This window comes from Anser cygnoides, chromosome 1, assembly GCF_040182565.1.
Source record: "Anser cygnoides isolate HZ-2024a breed goose chromosome 1, Taihu_goose_T2T_genome, whole genome shotgun sequence".
In the NCBI taxonomy this organism is placed as follows: domain Eukaryota; kingdom Metazoa; phylum Chordata; class Aves; order Anseriformes; family Anatidae; genus Anser; species Anser cygnoides.
In genome coordinates this window covers 161,827,666-161,850,855 of record NC_089873.1, presented here as the reverse complement: position 1 = coordinate 161,850,855, position 23,190 = coordinate 161,827,666, and positions in this window count along the sequence as shown.

Below are 23,190 nucleotides of genomic sequence, written 5' to 3'. Positions count from 1 at the left end.
TACAGCCACGTGTTCAAATGTTGCACTTTAACAGTAACTGTCAAATAATATCAGAACAGAAAGACAATCCGCACAGCTGGTATGGGAATTGTTAATGTACTACTTCAAAACAAAAACAAACAAAAACAAAAACAAACAAAAAACTTATGTCTGAGAAACTCTCAACATTGTGAGGACAGAGCAATATCTGTCAGAGATATTTCACCCTAAACTTAGAAGACTGACTATCAAATAAGATGTCATACTGAGGTAACAACTATGCTGTCAGCAGACAAATATACAGACTGTCAGAAGAACCAAAATGAAAAGAGCTTCTTTCCAAAGAAGCAATGTCTTCAGTGGAAGTGACAGAGCTGCTCAACATACGTATAGAACTTGCTGCATCACTTATATACTAAATCATGCTTCCATTCAAATGAAAAATAAAAGAGAACAATCAACATTAATTAACTTGCAAATATATAGAGATAAATCAATGTGCACGAATTTAATCTCACCTTAGAAATATGCAGCCAGCCAAGATGGCAACAATAATAAAGTACCTTTCAAGAGATCCTGTTCCTGAATTTATACTACTCTGACCTTGTCAAACCCAGTACTTTTGTTTACCTATCATTGCTGTTACCTGATCAATCATTCTCTTTTCTTGTTGGCCTGAAGGTTTATTTGAATTTTATATTGTTTAATCAAGGTTTAAAATCAAATTGTGAACACGTTTTCTCTGTATTAGCAGTTTTCTGTCAAAATATTGTTTCATGTAGAACTTCTTAAATATTAAAATCTGCAATAAATCTGCATGTCATTAAGTATAAAAAGAATTATGCAAATATATAGAAAATAGATGGACACACATTTCAATCTACTTTTCTTCAAGATGTTTCCACTTTCCTACTGTCTTCGTAGTTTATATATTTTTTGTTATTTGTTTTCCTTTTTATTTCATTTCTGCATAAATTACGCTTATATCAAGCATATTTGATTCTAATATTCTTCAGATATAAATGTTGGTATTCACATGCTTTTTATAAAAACATATGCTTTATAATATAAGCTAAGAATCATTTTAAGTACTAAACACCTGTTTTTCGCTCTGATTATTAGTCATAATTTGACCAAAGTTTTCTATATATGTACATATATACACACACATATTTTGTTTGTTTGTTTTAAAAATCCTAGTGTAGTTTTTTTAAACTGTAGTGCTTGCTCCCTTGCTGAGAGTGGCAAGTTAGGTGTACATGGATAAACACAATTTTGTGTCTGTAAAGTGTAGAAATAGTAGTTCTATTTTAAAAGATTATGAAACATTATTAAGAAAAAATAATTATATTAACTAGACTCCTGCATCTGAAAAATGTAAATTGACTGACTCAAAGACTGTTGATTTAGCTTAATTTTGTACCTAATGAATGTAAAGAGTAATGGATTTTAAATAAACAAATGAAAACTATCAAGGAATTAAGAAAAAAACTACAAATAATAGTTTATCCAGCTGAATTGCATCTAAACATCTAAAAAGTCAGTCAAGGTCTACAGCAGTCTTTTGAAACACTAGTGCTATAACACTCTCTGTGTCTAAATTAAAAAACAAAAATCTGGCTAATAATTGTAGTATAGCTTGATGTTACTATTAAAACAGAAAACAAAGAAACAAATAAATTGAAGAAGCTATGTTCCAAAATTTCCTGCATAGGAATGGAATTCTAGATTTATTTGTTTATTTATTTATTTATTTATTTATTCATTTATGAAACGGTTTTATACAAAGCTTGTATGGTTTGGTAACCAAACTATATTTTCCATTTTTCCATTTCACGTTTTTCCATCCAGCTTGTCAATTTTCCACAAGTACTTTATTTGCTTTGATAGCACATCAAGAAGAAGAAGAAAGAAGAAAAAGAGGAAGAAGAAGAAAGAAAAAAAAAAAATGAAGAAGAAGAAGAAGAAGAAGAAAATAATCTGTCATGTCCACAATGACAGATTAATAAAATATTATCAGAAAAAAAAAAAAAATTGCCTAGAAGCAGGAGAGTAAAAGCTCACTTGATCTTTATTTTCATTACAAATGCAGACTGTGAAAGTGGGACCTCATGGTCCTTCTGACTTCCTGGGTTTTAAGCTTAATTGTTAAGAAGTGAGATGGATCACAAAAATTCTGAGGAGTTCAAGGAAATATGTTTATGACAGAAATCTGAGCAACAAAATAAATGTACCTAAGCTTTGTATGGTGATGCTTAAGCAATCGTAAACACTGGATGTTTTAATTCTGTGTATAATCTCCAATAAATGATAATTTTATTTTGAGAATTCTAACATCTTATATAGACCATATCAAGCTGAATATTAGTTAGTGGCTAACTTTAAATCCTAGGTATTGGTTTGAGAAGAAAAAACCTTTCATCATTACATACATAGTAAGCTTCGAGATTGTGAAGGACACTAAACAGTGCCTGGTAGGAAGTTGATCGGTGAAGAGGATGGTATAGAAATTTTCCTTTGCCTAAATAAACTTGACCTTAAATTCCTAAGTACATAAGGTTTTTTCCTTCCTTTTCCTTTTCCTTTTCCTTTTCCTTTTCCTTTTCCTTTTCCTTTTCCTTTTCCTTTTCCTTTTCCTTTTCCTTTTCCTTTTCCTTTTCCTTTTCCTTTTCCTTTTCCTTTTCCTTTTCCTTTTCCTTTTCCTTTTCCTTTTCCTTTTCCTTTTCCTTTTCCTTTTCCTTTTCCTTTTCCTTTTCCTTTTCCTTTCCCTTTTCCTTTTCCTTTTCCTTTTCCTTTTCCTTTTCCTTTTTCCTTTTCATTTTTCCTTTTTCTTTTTTTCTTTTTCTTTTCTTTTTCTTTTTCTTTTTCTTTTTCTTTTTCTTTTTCTTTTTCTTTTTCTTTTTCTTTTTCTTTTTCTTTTTCTTTTTCTTTTTCTTTTTCTTTTTCTTTTTCTTTTTCTTTTTTTTTCTTTTTCTTTTTTTCTTTTTCTTTTTTTTCTTTTTCTTTTTCTTTTTCTTTTTCTTTTTCTTTTTCTTTTTCTTTTTCTTTTTTTTCTTTTTCTTTCTTTTTCTTTTTCTTTTTCTTTTTCTTTTTCTTTTTTCTTTTTTTTCTTTTTCTTTCTTTTTCTTTTTCTTTTTCTTTTTCTTTTTCTTTTTCTTTTTCTTTTTCTTTTTCTTTTTCTTTTTCTTTTTCTTTTTCTTTTTCTTTTTCTTTTTCTTTTTCTTTTTCTTTTTCTTTTTCTTTTTCTTTTTTTCTTTTTCTTTTTCTTTTTCTTTTTCTTTTTCTTTTTCTTTTTCTTTTTCTTTTTCTTTTTCTTTTTCTTTTTCTTTTTCTTTTTCTTTTTCTTTTTCTTTTTCTTTTTGGATATATGCAACACTTAGAACCTACTTCCATCAATACAGTACTTGAGTTATTTAGGAGAAAACAACAACAACAACAAAACATACTTTTTGGTTTACTGTTGCTTGTAATTATTTTCACTTGCCAGATTCATGATATATTTTACAACACTTCACAGAAACACTAGACAAACACAGTAGAACAGGTTTTACCTTGCTGTAGTTCTGAAGTTTTATTGATTATTAAGAACGGTAGTATTTCCCAACAGAATGAGAATTACAGCTTCAAATGCGTAATCAAAACTCCATAGATAACATTCTTCTCTAAGGAGATGACAATCTTTACGTTGCTTTCTACTCTATGTTCACATAAGTTTCAGTTACAGGTAAACAGACTAGGTTTAAATATTTATTTATTTATCCATCTTATTTATTTATTTATTTATCCACCTTAGCTCCCATATAAGCTGTTGACTCATTCCACAGTATCCTCATTTCCTAGCTAACAGCTTCAAAGTATCAACAATGATAGTCCTTAATAATGTACTGAGTTCCCACAGAAGCTTTTATTATTACTTTGCTGGTGCAGCTGTCATTTTTCTTTGAATAAAATGTTTAATGTAAACATTGAATAACACTTTATCCCCTTCCACTGACTTTGAAGAAAATATGAAACTTCAAACTCCTATACAATATCCAGTATATTTAATTATGAAAGAAAAAAAGTGATTGTCTTATATTAATATTGCCATATTTCTATTTGAGGATTAATAAACAAACAAACAAAAAGGCTTTTGAAACGTTATTCTTCTTTTCATTTTTTTTCATAAAAAATGGCAGTTTTTCATATAATCTGTACCATGCAGAGCTTTTTGAAGTGCTGTATATAAAAACAAAGTAATTCCTGATAATACTAACCTATATATATATATAGTAGTGTATGTATGTATATATTTACACAGTGAGAATGTTATTCACCTGTTCACCTGTTCTTACTTGTAGTAGCAGTGTAGTAGCCAGTGTTTGGGGGTCACAACAAAAGGCTTTCCTGAAGGAACATCAGTTTAATGACCGCGGTTCGGTATTTTGCGACTGGCATTGTAGGAAGAACAGTTAAATTTGCAGGGTTATTCAGAGCTCACACAGCAGTTCTGAATCACTAACTAACACCCCAAAACTTGACATTGTCTTAAGTAGGGTGTGTAGGCAGTCCAGCATCCTAATTTAGACACGAGTTAAATGCTTATAATTTTGTAACATAAATACCCTCCAATAAGCTAATCTAGTTTCCATTCTCTCCTCAGATTGATTTATTTTTCAATCTCTCTCTTAATTATCTACAAATGTCTTATGTCTTGCCCCAAATTGAGCATGAAGTTCTGAAGATTTTAAAAGAACTGCATTAAATCATTTCATCAGATAATTCTATCCTCAAGAGGAAATATAAATTAAATAAATAAATAAATAAATAAATAAATTGGATACAAAATAAAAAATAGAATCCCATATGATAATAAAATTGCCTTGTTACATACTCAGATATGCAGTTCATTTCTGGTTGCTTTTTGTAATTTTTCTTTGTTTGTTTTGTTGGTTTAGTTTTAATAGTGTATATTTGACAGGATTTGTACCAGCCAAAGTTACAGTTTACTTCTGACATAAATGGAAAAAATATTCACTTTTACTTGACCAGGAGAAGATAGTTGTTTACAATTACATGAATCCAAAATAGCTACATTTTTGAGCATCTGAACATGAAATTTGTCTAAACAGAAAAACAGCTTAGAGATTTCACCTTGATCTACTTCTGGATTATTTTCTTCAAAAACATTCGTTATTCTTCTGTAAAAAAAAAAATAATAAAAAAAATTAGATGGGCGCCACGATCAGGTAATCTGAACAAGAGTGTATTACTCATCAAGAGTTTTGGACTGACAATTTATATGTAGATGAGCCAAGACTCAGTATCATTGTAGCAGTGTTGTTCTCTGTCCTATTATGTAAAGTTGTAAATATAATGCTTCTGATACCTTCTTCTGTGTCTTAAGCATGTAAATTCATTACACATTTAATGATAGGGCCACCACTGATACTTCCAGATGATCAGAGTGTAAGCGTTTAATTGTGTTGCAAGATGTGGACTGAGGATATATTTTCTGTATCAGTGTTTTGGCCAGTACTGATGGAAGTAATGATAGTTACAATGCTTAATTACTAGGATTCTTTGAACATTTAAAACAGCTAAATTGATTATGTTTGAAAGTTGGTATTACAGTCTGATATGGTCACACAGTATCACACAGTATCACAGATTTCTAGGTTGGAAGAGACCTCCAAGATCATCGAGTCCAACCTCCGACCTAACACTAAGTACTCCACTAAACCATATCGCTAAGCTCTACATCTAAACATCTTTTAAAGACCTCCAGGGATGGTGACTCCACCACCTCCCTGGGCAGCCCATTGCAATGCTTAATAACCCTTTCGGTAAAGAAGTACTTCCTAACATCCAACCTAAAACTCCCCTGTCGCAAATTTCGCCCATTCCCCCTCGTCCTGTCACCAGGCACGTGGGAGAATAGACCAACCCCCACCTCTCTACAGCTTCCTTTAAGGTAACTGTAGAGAGCAATAAGGTTGCCCCTGAGCCTCCTCTTCTCCAGGCTGAACAACCCCAGCTCCCTCAGCCGCTCCTCGTAAGACTTGTTCTCCAGACCCCTCACCAGCTTGGTCGCCCTTCTCTGGACTCGCTCGAGCACGTCCATGTCCTTCCTGTAGTGAGGGGCCCAAAACTGAACACAGTACTCGAGGTGCGGCGTCACCAGAGCCGAGTACAGGGGCACAATCACTTCCCTAGACCTGCTGGCCACACTGCTTCTTATACAGGCCAGGATGCTGTTGGCCTTCTTGGCCACCTGAGCACACTGCTGGCTCATATTCAGCCGACTATCCACCAATACTCCCAGGTCCTTCTCGGCCAGGCAGCTTTCCAGCCACTCATCTCCCAGCCTGTAGCTCTGCTTGGGGTTGTTGCGCCCCATGTGCAGGACCCGGCACTTGGCCTTTTTGAACTTCATGCAGTTGACCTCAGCCCATCGCTCCAGCCTATCCAGATCCTCCTGCAGAGCCTTCCTGCCCTCGAGCAGATCGACACACGCACTTAGCTTGGTGTCATCTGCAAACTTACTGAGGGTGCACTGGACGCCCTCATCCAGATCATCGATAAAGATATTAAAGAGGACCGGCCCCAGTACCGAGCCCTGGGACTCGGTACTATGGGGGGCTTTATTTATTTATTTATTTTCATACATATATTTTAACATAACAGCATAAGAAGAAAACTTGAAAGAGCTCTTCCATATACTGTCCTATGAGATAGAATTAAAATTATGAACACTTTTTTTTTTTTTCCTGCATCCCTCTATACTAATCTTTTCTATGAAGAAAGGACTATCTCAGTTTGCCAGTCCCATTTCTGATGTGACCCAAGCAACACTTCTTCATTGTAAAGGACTGAGGCATTATGCAAGAACAGAATGGAATGAATTGTGACTACTAAGTAACAAATAGGATATTCATCTGTTCAATAAATAAAGCTGTTCAAATAAATATATATATATAATATATATGCAATATTTTTCTCTATATAATATATATAAAAATAAACCATTAATGAAATAACTGTATATTGTGCCTTGATTTACACCTTCTCTCCAGAATGCATTATACTGTATGCCTAAGTATTTGTGCAGTTACAGGCAAAGTAAATAATTTACATAAAGTTCAGATAAGGAGAAATATATTATCATTCTGTAGTTACCAATAATCTACACATAAACCATTCATAAAAGTTGACAAATCATCTTCTTTTTGTCATTATTTGCACATCCAAAACCAATTTATTTGACTGATTTCAAGCTTATGTTGCTTTCCAATTTCTGAATACATGAATAAAATACTTAGCGTAGTCACCAGTAGTAAAAGAGGATTATACATTTTTGTTACATTCTTGAAAAGATAATACTCTAGATGTACAATAAAATAATTTGATGTGAAACTGATGTGATTTTTAAGTGTTTCAATATATATCACTTAAAAAGAAATGCTAGCATTTATAGCACTAATTTGTGGGAGGGTACAGTGGGTAGGAAGATTATACTATTTGGTTACTGGTAGAAAAATACTTTGCTGTGTAATGTATATAAAAGCATGTATGTAATGTATATAAAAACAGCTATATCAGATAATATCAAGATCAGTCTAAGTCATGTTTTTCCATACTGGCGAAGAATGGATACCTAATGAAAGTTACAAGGAAGTAAAGAGCTATTTGCAGAATGGTATTCTAATTCTCAGTCATTTATAATTCAGAACAGAACCTTACATAGTTTACTGTAGAACTCCACCTTGTGTGAAGCCAGCCTTCTTTCACTGAATAATAATAATAATAATAAATAATAATAAATAATAATAATAATTAATATTATTATTAATTACCACCCTTGTTTACTTCTTTCAATAATTTATCTATTGTTTGGGACCTTTCCTTTTATCCCATAGGACTTCCTTTTTTAACACAATTTCTCAGTGACCCCAGTTTTCATAAGAATAATTAGGTTAAGATCAGTTTCAGTATATATAGAAGTTTACAAGCAGTCAGTAAAGCCAATTCACAGATTAACAGAATAGATAAAGCTGGAAGGGACCCCTGGAGGTTACCTGATCCAACTACCCCTATTCATACAGGGACACTTAAGAGTATGCTTCCTGGGACCATGTCCAGGTAGCTTTTGAAGATCTCTAAGGAAGGAGATTCCACAACCTCTCTGGGCAATCTGTTCCAGTGCCCCATCACCCACACAGTAAAGAAGTTCTTTCTGATGTGCAGACAGAACCTCGTCTTACAGTCACTGGGAACCACTGAAAAGAGCATGTCTCTGTCTTCTTTGCACCCACCCTTCAGGTTTTATACACATTGATAAGAATCCCCCGAGCCTCCTGTTCTCCAGGCTGTACAGTCCCTGTCTCCCAGTCTTTCCTCATATGAGAGATACTTCTGTCCCTTGATCATCTTGATGGCCCTCTGCTTGACTTCTTCCAGTATGTCTAGTATGTCCCTCTTGCACTGGAGGGACCAGAACTGGACACAGTACTCCAGGTGCAGCCTCACCAATGCTGAGTAGAAGGGAAGGATCCCCTCTCTTGACCTGCTGGTGGTACTTTGTCTAATGCAGCCAAGAATACTGTTAGCCTTAGCAGCAAGGGAACATTGTTAGCTCATGTTCAACTTGGTGTCTACCAGGACTCCTAGGATCCTTCTCTGCAGAGCTACTTTCCATTTGGGTGGCCCTCAGCATGTACTTGTGCCTGGGGTTGTTCAGACTCCCCAGGTGCAAGACTCTGCACTTCTCTCAGAGAAAAATATCAGCAGTTATAAAAGCAGGAATTCCTTGAATGACTTCTACTCATAAAACCTGTAATACCCAATAGGCTGCATCCAAGACAGATGAGAGAGGTAGATGATGTTCTTGTGAGGATGCTTCTATCACCTTTGAAAGATGATGGTGATTGGGAAAGTCCCTGATGACTGTTGGAGGGCAACTGCTGTACCACCTTCAAAAAAGGCTGAAAGAACAATCCAGAAAGCCACAAGGCTGTCAGCTTTGGTCTGTGAGGAAAGTCATAGAATGAGCCCTTTGGTAATATATTTCTGGCCATATGAGAGACCAGCTGAGACACTGGATGGCAAGGTTCCCCTTCTAGTGGGACCTAGATGGTCTGGAGGAATGCACTTTTTCTTTTATGTTTTCAGTGAAGTTCCCACTGTATCTCAGATCTTGTTGAAATTATGAAGACACTTGTTTCAGTCAGAGAAAAGTGAAAGAGGGAGAATGAATATCTAACCTTTAAAAAGGTTATACATCTATTTAAAAGCTATTTATGCTGCCAGTTTGGGTTAGTCAGAACATGCTTTACCACCCTTGTCATGCTACACACATCATAGCCTCCCATTAAATTTTACAGGCTTTCCTGGTCTGATAACTATGGGTAGTTATTTGCTTAAATACCTCCCAATTGTTTTCAGTCAAAGAATAGAGGTCCTGAATAATATTGCTGGATGAGTAACTGAGCAAGAAAGCAGCAAGACAAATGAAATCAGTCCAGTGAAAATCAGATTAGATTTAAACCCTTTATGTCAGACTCATGAGAAAGGCAGTTTTATAGCAATGTTCAGACTTAGACTAGTTCCATCATTTGAGCCAAATTTTGTTTGGCTTCCAGGTGACTTATGTCAGGGCACAGCATGGCTAGCTACCTGGAGCTGGGGACCAGGAGAAATGGGGGCCTCTCATGGGCCCATCAGGGCAGGCCCTGGCAGCCAGGGCCCATCCCTGATCAGGCCAACCAGGGGCACCAGGGGCAGCCCTAGCTCTAGGTATCCAGCACCTCTCTGTGGACATGGATGAGCTGAGGCTGGGCCATGGGTGGGAGTCAGGATCAGGCCTGGTGAGGGGAAATGGTTACACATGGTCCCAGGATTTCTAGGCAGAGTCAAAATGATGACACTATGCTGAGATCAACTTGATACGTCAGTCCACGGGTCAGGATCAATGGGATCCATGGTCAAACACTGCTGTGGCTGTCCTGGAGACCACCAACGACAGACAACAATTGAAGTCCCAGGGCTGAGCAGAAGTGGGGCTCCTGGGCATACAGATAGGTTGTGTAAATGGAGGTCCAGGTGAGGTCAGGACCATTATTGGTGCCCTCAGGACAATCTAAATATCTCCTTTGTCTCCAACCTAAATCCTAAAATAAAAGAATTTCTCAGCTGGTGTTTCATACACATGGCAATATACAGTTATTTTTTAAAAGAATATTTTTTCTAATGAACATTTTGTACCAAACTACAAAAATCAAATAGGCCTATAATGAAAAAAGTGTTATTACTGTCTGCTCCTATAAGCTCTAACTGCTGACACAAAGGTAATAGGAACAAACCTTTTAGCCCTAGAGAAATGGCTTACATCCACTCCATAAACTGGCTTGTACACACATTTCAAAACTTGTCCTTTGCAGGGCAGGCTAGCTGTGCCCCCACTAACATGACGGTGCCCTGGATCGAGACTAAATATACACATAATTATTTTTTTTGAGATTTTCCCAGTTCACTTCACTATATTGCCAATATAATTCTAAAGAAGAACTCAGCTGATGATACTCCAGGAGAAACTAAGACTGTATATGAGGATTAAAAGGAAGATTGGAGTATTAAAAATACTGGTGAATCTTCCGCTAAAAATGATGCCAAATGTCAACCAAAATAAGTATGTATTCCAGTCTCTGTTCAAATTTCACAAAATCACAGAATCAGCTAGGTTGGGAGAGACCTCCAAGATCACCTAGTCCAACCTCTAAAACATACTGGAGAATACAGGCATCGATCCCGCTACCTCTCACATGCTAAGTGAGCGCTCTACCATTTGACCTAATTCCCCTGCTTTCACAACTATATAATGGCAATTTATATGTTAGGTCTTCTCATTCACTTCTATGTTTGGTGTCTTTGTGACATAGCTTGTTGGAACTGTTGTGAACACTTCTTGAACAGCAGAATGATTATATGTGGATTTAAGATAAATTCTAAATGAATTATGTAATGAAACTGTTGTCTTAGAAGTCATTAAAGCAATTTTTAAGTAAATCTGATATTTGACAAGCAGTTGCACTGTGACTCTCCCTCAAGACTGGAGTGACATGTTGAATTACTTGGAGTGAGTTAAAATTCTACACATGGCACTTTCAATAACATGGAGTTTAGGCACCATTTCCTTATACATCAATATAAATAAGATTTAAGCTTTTACAATGTTAGTAGTTACTGAAGACCAGCAAATGGTCTAAAACACACTGGGCAGATTTATTTGTACTAAATTTCCAGAGGTGTAGAAAGTTATGATGAATATATTTAAATATTTTTAAAGGTTTGTTTGTTTGTTTGTTTTATTATTATTATTTTTTGTGTTAATAATGCCCTGTTTCAGAAATGTTTGAAAAGAACATTTCAAATTCAAAACATTAAATCTAGTCATTCTGACTGTCAGAGAGGGAATTAAACTCTGACAAGTTCTTACATTAATTAAGAGAAATATAAGTTTTTATTGATTAAAATATAATTGTATTGTTGCACACAAGTCTTATGAGGAGCAGCTGAGGGAACTAGGGTTGTTTAGTCTGAAGAAGAGAAGTTGCTATCTACAACTACCTGAAAGGAAGGTGTGAGGAGCTGGGGGTCAACCTCTTCTCACAGATAACTAGCAACAGGACTAGAGGGAATGGCCTCAAGTTGACCAGGGGAGGTTTAGGTTGGAAATAGGAGACACTTCTTCTCAGAAAGAGTAGTCAGGCGTTGGAACAGGTTGCCCAGGGAAGTGGTGGAGTCACTGTCCCTGAGGGTGTTTAAGGAAAGGTTCGACCTGGTGCTTAGCGACATGGTGTAGTGGGTGACATTGGTAGTAGGTTGATGGTTGGACCAGATGATCTTGGAGGTCTTTTCCAACCTTAATGATTCTATGATTCTACAATTCTTGATTTTACTGCCTAAACAGATTTTTATTTCTTAATATTTTCTACTCAATAGACACTTAAACTTTGGAGTTCAAGCAAAGCAAAACAAATCAAAACAAGATGTTTTAAAACTTCACTGTGGGGTAAAACACAGACTGACCCTTAAGGAGAAAAAAGTTCTGAAAACAAATCATAAATAGGTTTGTTCTGTGTGACAGGTAAGAGCAGAGGATGAAAATTACCATGGCACTGTATGTATATTTTAGCTGAACTAGTCATTATTATAATACAAGTATTTTGGCTTGATGTGTGGTTATTACAGGAAACCAATACACCAGAATTATTGGAATACACAGGCCAAGCAAGCTGACCAGACTCACACCTCTTGTATTTGTTCTCTAGCTGGACCAGCAATGAAATCAGGAAAACATTGGTACTGTGAGGTTACGTCAGTCCATCTTTCTTTCCTTTGCTGCCCCTGAGAATCCTCATTTTGATTGATTGCACAGATAATTGATCTATTTTTTCACAGTAAATAACCTCCTCTTTTTTTTTTTTTTTTTTTTTTTTATGACCATCTCTGCCACTACACATCATCTCATTAAGGCAATCCTTGTTGTAACATTTCCCCATGGACATGCAGGGATCTCAGACTGAAGCAAAGACTTCTGTTAATTAGGCTAAACCAAAAACCAGAGGAGGAATTCCTGAGCAAGTTACACTTTACAAGCTTTTAAAGCCCAGAGGGAATCACCTAGTTGCCACCTTACAATGAACTGATTCCTCATTCTCCTTCTTCACCACAACTGGAAAACTCACTTGAAGATTCAAATGTTAGAATTAAATGTACTATAGAATCAGGAAAAAAGTGAATTCAATGTTGAAACATCGGTAGGATTTCATACTGTTTCTATGCAAATACGTTATTTCATTTTGTGGTATTTAATTGATGTGGCTTGCATGGCTTTTAATCCTAATCATACTTAATTTGTTGTTGTATATCATTAGATTTTTATCTTGCAAAAAATATATATATAATTTATTTTATTTACATAATAATTATTTTTACAAGTAGCAATTTAAGTATTTTTATATTTTATGGAATTACAATTAGACTTTGTGTTTTTTTTTTTCCTTCCAGTAGTGGAAGGAAACAGTTTTATCTGAGTGATGACTAAAACTGAGGACTGTGTTGGACACTGAAAGGGTATGCTTGTTCCATTTTACTCATATTAGTTCTTTGATATCCTCATACAGTATATATTTTTATTCAAAAGTGCCAGAGGTGAATATGTAGCAGGCGTACTGCTTGATTTTGCAAGCATATCAGCAAATAAAACTGGAGTGAAACAGTGAAGACTAGAACACAGAGACACAATGCAAAAGGTCTTCACAGGATTTGGTAATAATAAAGTAGCTTTGAAAAGCTGACGGAAGAGCTTACGAAGTGTGGCAGAAATGTCTCTGTTTTTAGTGCAAGGCTAACACTGCTAGGAATGACAGAAATACAATATATGTGCCAGTAAATATATTGTCCTTGGCTAACAGAATTGTTCTAAAGCTTCGCTAGAGTACTTAAGGAAACAAAACAAAACAAAAAAGAAGATTAAACTACGCAAAGTCAACAAAGTAGGTACACACCAGGGGAACACAATCATAGTCTTCCACTTAACATGTTCTGTGTTAATTCATTTATACTAATACTGTAATTTCAGAGATGTGATGACATTTTATGATTTTTTTTTGGCTAACTGTGGGCTATTATTAAAAACTCATTTTTCCACTTATTCGTTTACACTATTACCATCTACTTTGCTGCTTTTTACTGCTATTTCTTAATAAATTCTCATCATTTTGGCTGGGACAATGTTAATCTTCTTCACAAAGGCTTTTAAAATGCTGTGTTTTGGATTTTTCATGAAAGTAGTGGTGGTTACACACCAATGTCTTTAGCTGTTGCAAGGCAGTGCTTACACAGAGCCAAGAACTTTTCTATTTCTCATGCTGCCCTGACAGTGAGCAGGCTGGCTGTGTGCAAGAAATTGGGAGGGGATACCAAACCAGCTGACCCAAAATGACAAAAGAAATATTCCACACTGCATAACATCACACTAGCATTAAAAGCTGGGGTAATGAAGAAGGAACAGGGAGGGTGATTTAGTGTAATGGTGATTGTCTTCCTAAGTAACTGTTACATGTGATGGATATTTTTTTCTGGAAAGTAGCAAATGAAATACTTGTTTTGCTTTGCTTGAGCATGTGAATCATATAGTCTTAGAATGGCTTGGGCTGAAGGGACCTTAAAGATCATCTAGTTCCAAGACCCCTGCTTAGGCAAGGATATCACCCATTAGATCAGGTTGGCCAAGGCCCCATCCAACTTGGTCTTGAACACCTCCAGGGATAGGGCATCCACAACTTCTCTGGACAACCTATTCCAGTTCCTCATTACCCTCACAGTGAATAATTTCCTCCTAATGTCTAATCTAAATTTATCCTCTTTTAGTTTATGCCTGTTCCCCTTGTCCAGTCATTATCTACCCAAATGAAGTCCTTCTCCATCCATTTTGAAGACCCCTTTAAGTCCTGAAAGGCCATTATGAGGTCTCCCCACAGTCTCCTCTTCTTGAAAATAAACAACCCCAACTCCCTCAGCCTGTCTTCATAGGAGAGGTGCTCCAGCCCTCTCATCAGCTTTGTGGCCCTCCTCTAGACTTGCTCTAATAGGTCTACATCTTTCTTGTGCTGGCAGCACCAGACCTGGATGCAGTACTTCAAGTGCGACCCCACAAGGGTCCTTCCCACAGGTTACAGTCCTTCCGAAACTTATCCTGTGTGGGCTTCCCATAGGTAGTAGCTCTTCAAGAACTGTTCCAATATGGGTCCATACCATGGGGTGCAGTCCTTCAGGAGCAGCTTGCTCCAACATTGGTCCCCTATGGGCAGCAGCTCCTACTAGATCTACCTGCTCTGTTGTCCCTAAATTGGTGCCCGGTGCTCCACGCCAATAAGCACAGTCAGTGGGCTCCACTACAGGCTGCAGTGTGGAGATCTGCTCCTCTGTGGTACACCATGGGCTGCAGGGGGACAGCCTGCTCCACCAGGGGCTTTTCCACAGGCTGCAGGGAACTTCTGCTCTGACACTTAGAGCACCTCCTGCCATCCTTCTGCACTGACCTTGGTGGCTGCAGGGCTGTTTCTCACTCCTTGTTCTTAAATCTGCTCTCACAGAGGTGCAAATAACCAATGTAGCTCACTGGCTCAGCTCTGGCCAGTGACTGACCCTTTTGGAGCTGTCTGAAGCTGGCTCTGATCTGACATGGGGCAGTTTCTGGACTCTTCTCACGGAGGACACCCCTGCAGCCACCCTGCTATTAAATCCTTGCCACAGAAAGCCAATACAATCACAACATAAATCTATAAATCACTTGCTTCATGTTAATTTGTTATTTATTTTTTTCAGGGAAATTTCTGACAGAAAACAGTATTGTTTTTGTCAAAACTATTACAGTCTTGTAAATATGAGAGCTTGGCTCTCAGAACTAGAAAACTAGAAAATATTATATGTCCATGCTGTATAATAACTCTGAAGACCCTTTATCTTGTGTGTGGTACATTGTAAGTATCATCTCTGCTGTCGGATACAAAAGGAATGATGCTCTTACAACCCTGTCCTTTTTTTTTTTTCACCAGTCTTAAGGAGAATTTGAATTACAATACCATAACCATCATTTTCAAATCATAGAAGTGTATTTGTGCTCAATGATTGTAATGTAATGCTCTGAAATGGAAGACATCTTTGCTTTTTGTCAAACTCAAGTTTGAAATGTCAGCAAGTGACAGCACTTTATATATAAATAAATAAAAAAATCTCTTAATTAATCATATCTTTCTCTCCTCGTATTTTATCAGCCTGAACAAATGGAAAAGACCTGGGAGGGCATTCAAATAAAGGATCCTTGATAGTTCATGCTGCCTCAATGCTATCTCATTCACTAGCTTGTTCTAAACTACTGGAACTTCTTCTGTCCAGAAATTGTCTGTTATAGATTATATAAGCCCACATCAGTATGGACATAAGCCAAACAGTGCCACATGGCCTTAGAGCAGATGCCTGGCCTTTTCATTTGCCAGTGGCAGACAGAGGCTAGTGGATACTTACACTTTCTTTTTAGGGAAAATCTGTCCCATTATCATGCATATTCTGTAGTATGGAAATTAGCAGAAAGAATGGAAAATATTCCATATATGCTGAAAATAGAAATTGGGAAGAAAATTCTCCCTACCACTCTATACAAGTGAACTTTCCCTTTAAAATCTCTTAAGCAAAGTTGTATATCACCCTTGAAGATTCAGAAAAGAATATTTTCAAATGTGACATGCCATGCAAATATAAGTCTCTGAACTCCAGAATATGTTCTGCTGTACATTTGTCAGGGATTCCAGAAGGTGGTTTTGTTTCTTTGTTTGCTTTGTTTTGTTTTTCCACGTGTGGTGATTTTGTCACTGAAACTGGTTGTAGGACAGAAGAAATAGTACTACTTCAAAAGGGGAGATAAACAGAGCTTTTAGCACAGGAGTAAGGCAGCCATGTAGGGTGGTAATGTCAAGGGTGAATAAGCAGAATAGAGGAGAGGTAGAAAAGGATTCAGAAATGGGTATAGAAGTGTTTGGTGAGCTCCAGGATCAAGGAAGGACCAATGTGGGCAGAAGTACTGTGAGAGGGAGATAATTTACACCCTTTTAGAATTTCCAGGAAGCGTCCTCCACAAACACTTGAAAAGAAAAAAAATAATTAAAAAAAAATAAAAATCACAGATGTCTGGAATTCTAGGAGATACAAAACCAATGGAAATACTGTTGCTCCTTTGTCTAAAATAATTTCTGCTGCCCTTGGCTGTAATCCAGACCCTATTTGTTTTGAAATCTTGAATTGGACACACTACCATCTTAAATGCAAGCAGATTAACATAACTATATAATAATAAATTTTAATTTGGGGCGTCCATGCCTGTGGGCATCCAACAATAGTAAGTTGTAAATGAAAATATAATGACATCAATCTTCTCATGCCTTTGAGTCAAAATTTATATCAATATGATAGGAGAGAGAGGTGTTGCATGGTTTGATTGGATTATTCCCAGTGTTTTTAATATGAAAAACAAACTCTTCCTGCATAGCAGTATACTTTGTTGTTGTTGTTGTTGTTGTTTTTGTTTTTGTTTTTCAAACATTTTAAAAATATAATCACTGCACTAAATAAGAAGTAGCCACCTAGATTTTACTCTGCCAAAACCTATGAAGTCCATAAAATATACAGGTGTTTCAGTCACAGTGGGACATCACTGATCTTTCATTCTACAACAAAAATTACAATCAGAAGGAAAATTCAAACAACTTTTAATTCAGAATTTCAAGATCAATAAATTCTTAATGTCAAGACAAATAATGCTTTCAAACAGTATCCTAATGGAAAATATCAGTATCGTGATAGCATTGTTGTCTTCTCACATGGAATCTACAAGCACTGATTTAGAGCCCCAGTTCACTATAGAACAATTAAAAAAGACATTTATGTGTCACAGCAGATGTGGTAACTGTCACAGCTGTTGAATAATGTGATTGTTCTTCAGAGCTGTCCTCAGTCTCAGTGACAAACATCTTTCAAGTAAAGCCATGTCTTGCTGAATTTTGATTACAATAACACTGCCACTTTCCACTTACTTACTATACATACACTCTACTATACTATAGCTGGCACTTTTACTTCTGGGCAGGCCTGATGACACCTGAGAAATATGAATTTCATATTTCTTTGAAAAGCAGGATGAAGTAATCAAGTTCTCCAAAGTAAACTGAGATTATTTTTGTAAAAAATACATGGGTCTCAGAAATAATATTCTATAAAACATTCAATTTTCCCTGCACTTTTCATAGTAAAAAATTCCAGCAGGTCATAGAATTGGGTATAGGATGCATCTTAAATAGATGAGGATGACCTGGGTCTGTCTTTTAGTCAATCTTAAGACAAATATCTAAGGATACCAAAGGTTGTGTGAATAATATCACCTATTGTTGGCTTTATTTTTTCCCCACTGATCATTACCTGCATCTGAAATGGTAAGTTCAGGCATAAATACTCACACAGTACATTCTAAATATGATAAATGACTTTTTTTTTTTTTCTTTTGTCAGGAAACGAAGCCTTCTGTCTTTTCATTTCATCTGCACTTCAGTGACTCCTTTCCCTATGTTTGCATGGAGACTTGTTATCTAAAGCACCATTTCATTTTTCTACTTTTGTTTAAAAATCTTCAGACCAAAGTATATTAGCACTTAATACAGTTTGTAAAATACTGAAAATTGATACTTGTGCTATCTTTCATGTTTATGCTGGTATAAATATTGGAATAAAGTATAGTGGTAAAGATATAATCAACAAAGATTTTAATTTAAAAAATCTTTCTGTAAGAAAATTCAGGTTTTGTTTTCATTTTGATTACATGAAAATATGATTTAGATGACACAGACTGAAGATCCTATTTTCTGAGCAGCTCTACTACAAATGCTCTAATTTATTCAATATTAAAGATAAACCCATTTTGTCATAAGCTGTTAACACATTTTCTTGTAGCTCTTTCTAATTTGCAAGTCGTGCATATGTACTTAATTTGCATGATATGATTTCTATTCCTTTAATGCTTTTTTAAAAAAAAATGGTTAATTACAAATACTAAAGCAATAAAGAACACAGTCATGAAATATTTGTGCTGAAATTCTCTCGCACTAATAGAAGAAAACACATGTCAAAAAAAAAAAAATTAATCAAATCTTCCTGACTTCAGAGATCAACACACGTTATTATCTAGCACAGGAATAGTTGTAGCAAATCAGTCCAAAGAACTCCACAGTCTTCCTTTTTTTCTTTTTTTCTTTTCTTTTCTTTTCTTTTCTTTTCTTTTCTTTTCTTTTCTTTTCTTTTCTTTTCTTTTCTTTTCTTTTCTTTTCTTTTCTTTTCTTTTCTTTTCTTTTCTTTTCTTTTCTTTTCTTTTCTTTTCTTTTCTTTTCTTTTCTTTTCTTTCTCTTCTCTTCTCTTCTCTTCTCTTCTCTTCTCTTCTCTTCTCTTCTCTTCTCTTCTCTTCTCTTCTCTTCTCTTCTCTTCTCTTCTCTTCTCTTCCTTTCCTTTTTTTTTTTTTTTTTTTTTTTTTTTTCCATCAGTGGATAAAAGTTGTTGTTTAGGGAAAGTCATAAATGCAAGCTTAGTTTCTCTGGCTCTGATTTAGGAGCTGTTTGTGTTGCAGTTGGCTTGAGTTGGGCCTGGCTGACAATAATGTCAGCACATGAAATTCAATCAACTCTATAAGATAAGGCACTACCTTAGTTACAAAATCAGAGGAGTAGCTTGATCATAAACAACCTGTTAATCACAGTGGAAGTCGCCAAGTTAAGAAACTTCCAACAAAAGATGTAAATGGAGCAAAAGATAGGTGAAAAATTGACCCCATAAGAGAATAATTCTGGATGAAGGTCAAAGATCAATGAGAAAAAATGGAAAAGTATTAAGAACGCTTATGAGCTAGAGACCTGAGATGAGGTGTTAAGTGAACTGATCAAAGAACAATGGAAAGCCAACACAGCTGAGGAAGAAAGCTGCAGGAAAACTTTTCCTTCAAGGGAGCATTATCAGTGACTGCTTAGTAAGAAGTATGAAATTGTATACTGTGATAAGGATGACTCACTTCTGCGCAAGAGGAGGAAGAGCATGTAGTGATCCTGACAGAAAGACAGCTGTGCATCAAGGAATTAGTGATCCACAGGTAACCTGAGTAGTTACAGTTAACCTGAATAGACACAGGCCTGTGCATTGCTGCCCTGTGCTGCATGTATAGTGTGGTCTTTGTGCTGTGTGGTGCTGCACAGATCCCGTAGCCACAGGATAAGCTCAGCCAGCTCAGCGTAAATGGGGAGTTTGCAGGAAGCTCACACTTGGTAGCAGTGATTACAGCGCCTTTGTGACCTTGCCTTTACCTAAAAGTACAGTATGAAGTTCTCATCTGAGTATCCTTTAGGAACAGAGACATTTTCTTGTACGAAAAACACATGCTACCTTGAATGACCAGAAGAGAGAGCTTCTCTCCACAGACAGAATCTGTGCAGCGTGCTGTGAGAAAAGCCATCCAGGCTTCATCCAGGGTGTCCATGAATGCAGGGTGTCCAGCATATGGAGGAACATAAAATTTGATTGCTGTCTTTATTCATCTTACACTTCAGAGCTGTGTACTATCTTTAGTACTTTACTATCTCTAGTACTTTATAATGTGTACTATCATTATAAAGTACGAAAAAGCAATATTCCTGATATTTGAAGCAGGGAAATGAAAACTCAAATGTAATAAAATCCAGCTGTTCACTGCAATTCAGGACTCACATGGAGCCCTAATGCAGGTTTAATCTTTAGTCTTCAAGTAGTTTTATAAATAACTGGATACTAGAGACTACAAGTTTGCTTAACTCTACATGTTTTGAACAAAAATTATATACTGATTGGGTAGTTAGAATAAAACCTTGAAGAAGAACATTTTCATCTCAATTAGAATTTCAAGATAAAGATTTTATAGAATATAAAGCCTTAACTTATGAATAATACCTACAGATGCTTTCAGTTTATGTGACCCCCCCCCCCACACACACACAAACACACTCATTTATATTTCAATATTTCAGCTTTTAGTAAGACATAGAATTCCTTGCTTCGTTAAACATTTATTTTTTTTTGGTGGGGTAGGGGAACGATGAAGTTCTGACTCACACTTTTATGTTGATGTATCTACTACTAGCACAGTAGCACTGAATCAGAATCATAGAATCATTAAGGTTGGAAAAGACCTTCAGGATCATCCGGTCCAACCATCACTCTACTACCAATATCACCCATTAAACCGTGTCCCTAAGAACCACGTCCAACCTTTCCTTGAACACCCCCAGGGATGGTGACACCAACACTTCCCTGGGAAACCCATTCCAATGCCTGACTACTCTTTCTGAGGAAAAATGTCTCGTAATTTTTAACCTAAACCTCCCCTGGTGCAACCTGAGGCCATTACCTCTAGTCCTATCTCTAGTAATCTGCGAGAAGAGGCTGACCCCCAGCTCCTCACAACCTCCTTTCAGGTAGTTGGAGAGAGCAATAAGGTCTCTCTCACAGAGCAGAATACAAGGGGGCAATTACCTCCCTGGTCCTGCTGGTTACACTATTCCTGATATAAGCCAGGATGCCCTTGGCCTTCTTGGCTACCTGAGCACACTGCCTGCTCCACGATGTTTAGGCAATGTTGATGTTATAAATCACCTGTATAACCAGTTTTAAAACACTTTATATATATGTATAAAAGTGTTTGCAATCTGAAGAACTGAAGTGATTTTTGGATCCAAGAAACTAACTAGCTCTTGAATATTCTTCCTTCCTCCACATGAAATAAAATAAGTGCCTCTGTCCTTTTTTTTTTTTTTTTTTTTTTCCCTTTTTATGGATTTCACTACCTCTCTTCTGTATTAAAGAATTTTTAGAGGCTAAGTCTTCAAAGACATCACTAAACTAATGAATAATTTCTGAATATCCAAACCAGATTAAAAGAGGAGCTGCTGAAGTCATTACTTACAGGAGGAACCCAGTCAAAAATAGTTCATTTGTGCGTTCATGCAAGTAACAGTTACTACAACAAATTACTTGAATGAAATAATGATATAATAAAATATGAGCACAAGCAAACTTTATTTTTAACCTTTTAAAATTCTACAAATTAACACACACACACACATATATATATAAAAAAGAGATTTTGATTTAAGGAGTATTTGCTGTTCATTCTAAATGATCTTTGAAGAACAGGTCATCTAATGTCAAGGTAATATAAAATATTTATATATATATATATAGGTATTGCATTTATTGTTTCAAACCACATTTTTCCTGTTGTTGGTAAACAACATGGATTCTTTGGATAGTTAATTATTGCAAAGACTGAGGAAAGAGAGCCTCATGCCTTCACAACCAAGACCCATAAAATGAAAATGTAAAGTCAAATGTCTCATTTAATACAATCAAAGAATTAATGGAAAAGAGCAATGACTATAAGCCAGAGCAATCATTATATCCAAATGAATACTTGGTATAATATCCCCAGCTACATCTGGAGTGCTGATTTCATTTTAAAATGTGGTTAAGGATGTTTATTAGAGATTTTGGAAATGTCTGTCTTCAGAAAAATAGGTGATTTTAAAAATGTCAGGACATTCTAAATTAAAATATATGTCCAGTGTATTAACTCTGAAAACTTTATTTCAAATATTAAACTTCACAAAGTACATCACTAAATAGAAAAAATACCTCCAAACAGAGGTCAGAAAATGTGACCAGAAAGAATTTTACCTTCTATAGGTTGCAGTATAAACTGTAAATAGAAGATATTATATATTTACTTATAGCTTCTTTTATTTACTATGTATTAGCATTAAGCAGTTGATTAGCAACATTGGAGAGGCACAGGATATGGATTCTGGAGTTCCAATTTACAATTTACAATATAATGCTTCCCATAAATGCTTGAAAAGCATAAATTTACATTTGGTTAGATTCAAGAACTTACCTCTAAAATAACAGTAATTTGTGCTTTCTTCTTCAGCCATTCTCTGTAAACATGACTATGACACATATTAGAAATTTTGATCACAGTTAATGCAGCGTTGACAGAAGTTACTGGCTGTGGAACAACTCAATTTCATTTCAGTACTGAATACTACTGAGACTAAAAGTAACATATAGACATCAGACAACTCATGAGAATATCTGCCTAGGATGTTCAGTCTCCTGAGGAAAGAAACATATGATGTAGTCACCTTCATAAGAACAAGCTGAATCACATTCTGACAAGTCACTTTTTCCACTTACTGTAAATCTGTCTTTAGAGCAGTAAGTTCAGCAGCAAGCTCAGATGTAGACCTCTGTGATATAGACGTAAATTTATCAAGATGAATCTCACCCCCGTATATTATACGTATACCCCGTATACGTAATATCCCGTATTTTTGAATGAAGTCTTTTCTCCTGAAGTTCTCTATAAGCCAGTGCTGTTCTTATTGCAAGCAATTCTTAGATGAACCAAGCACTGATTTATCTGGTGCCCTTCTTCACTGTTGAATAAGAAGAGATGCACATCATCATGATTTTTTTTTTTTTTGTCATGCATTGGGATTATCTGAATAGCCTTGCTTCTGAAAACAAAACAAAAACAAATCAAACCACATT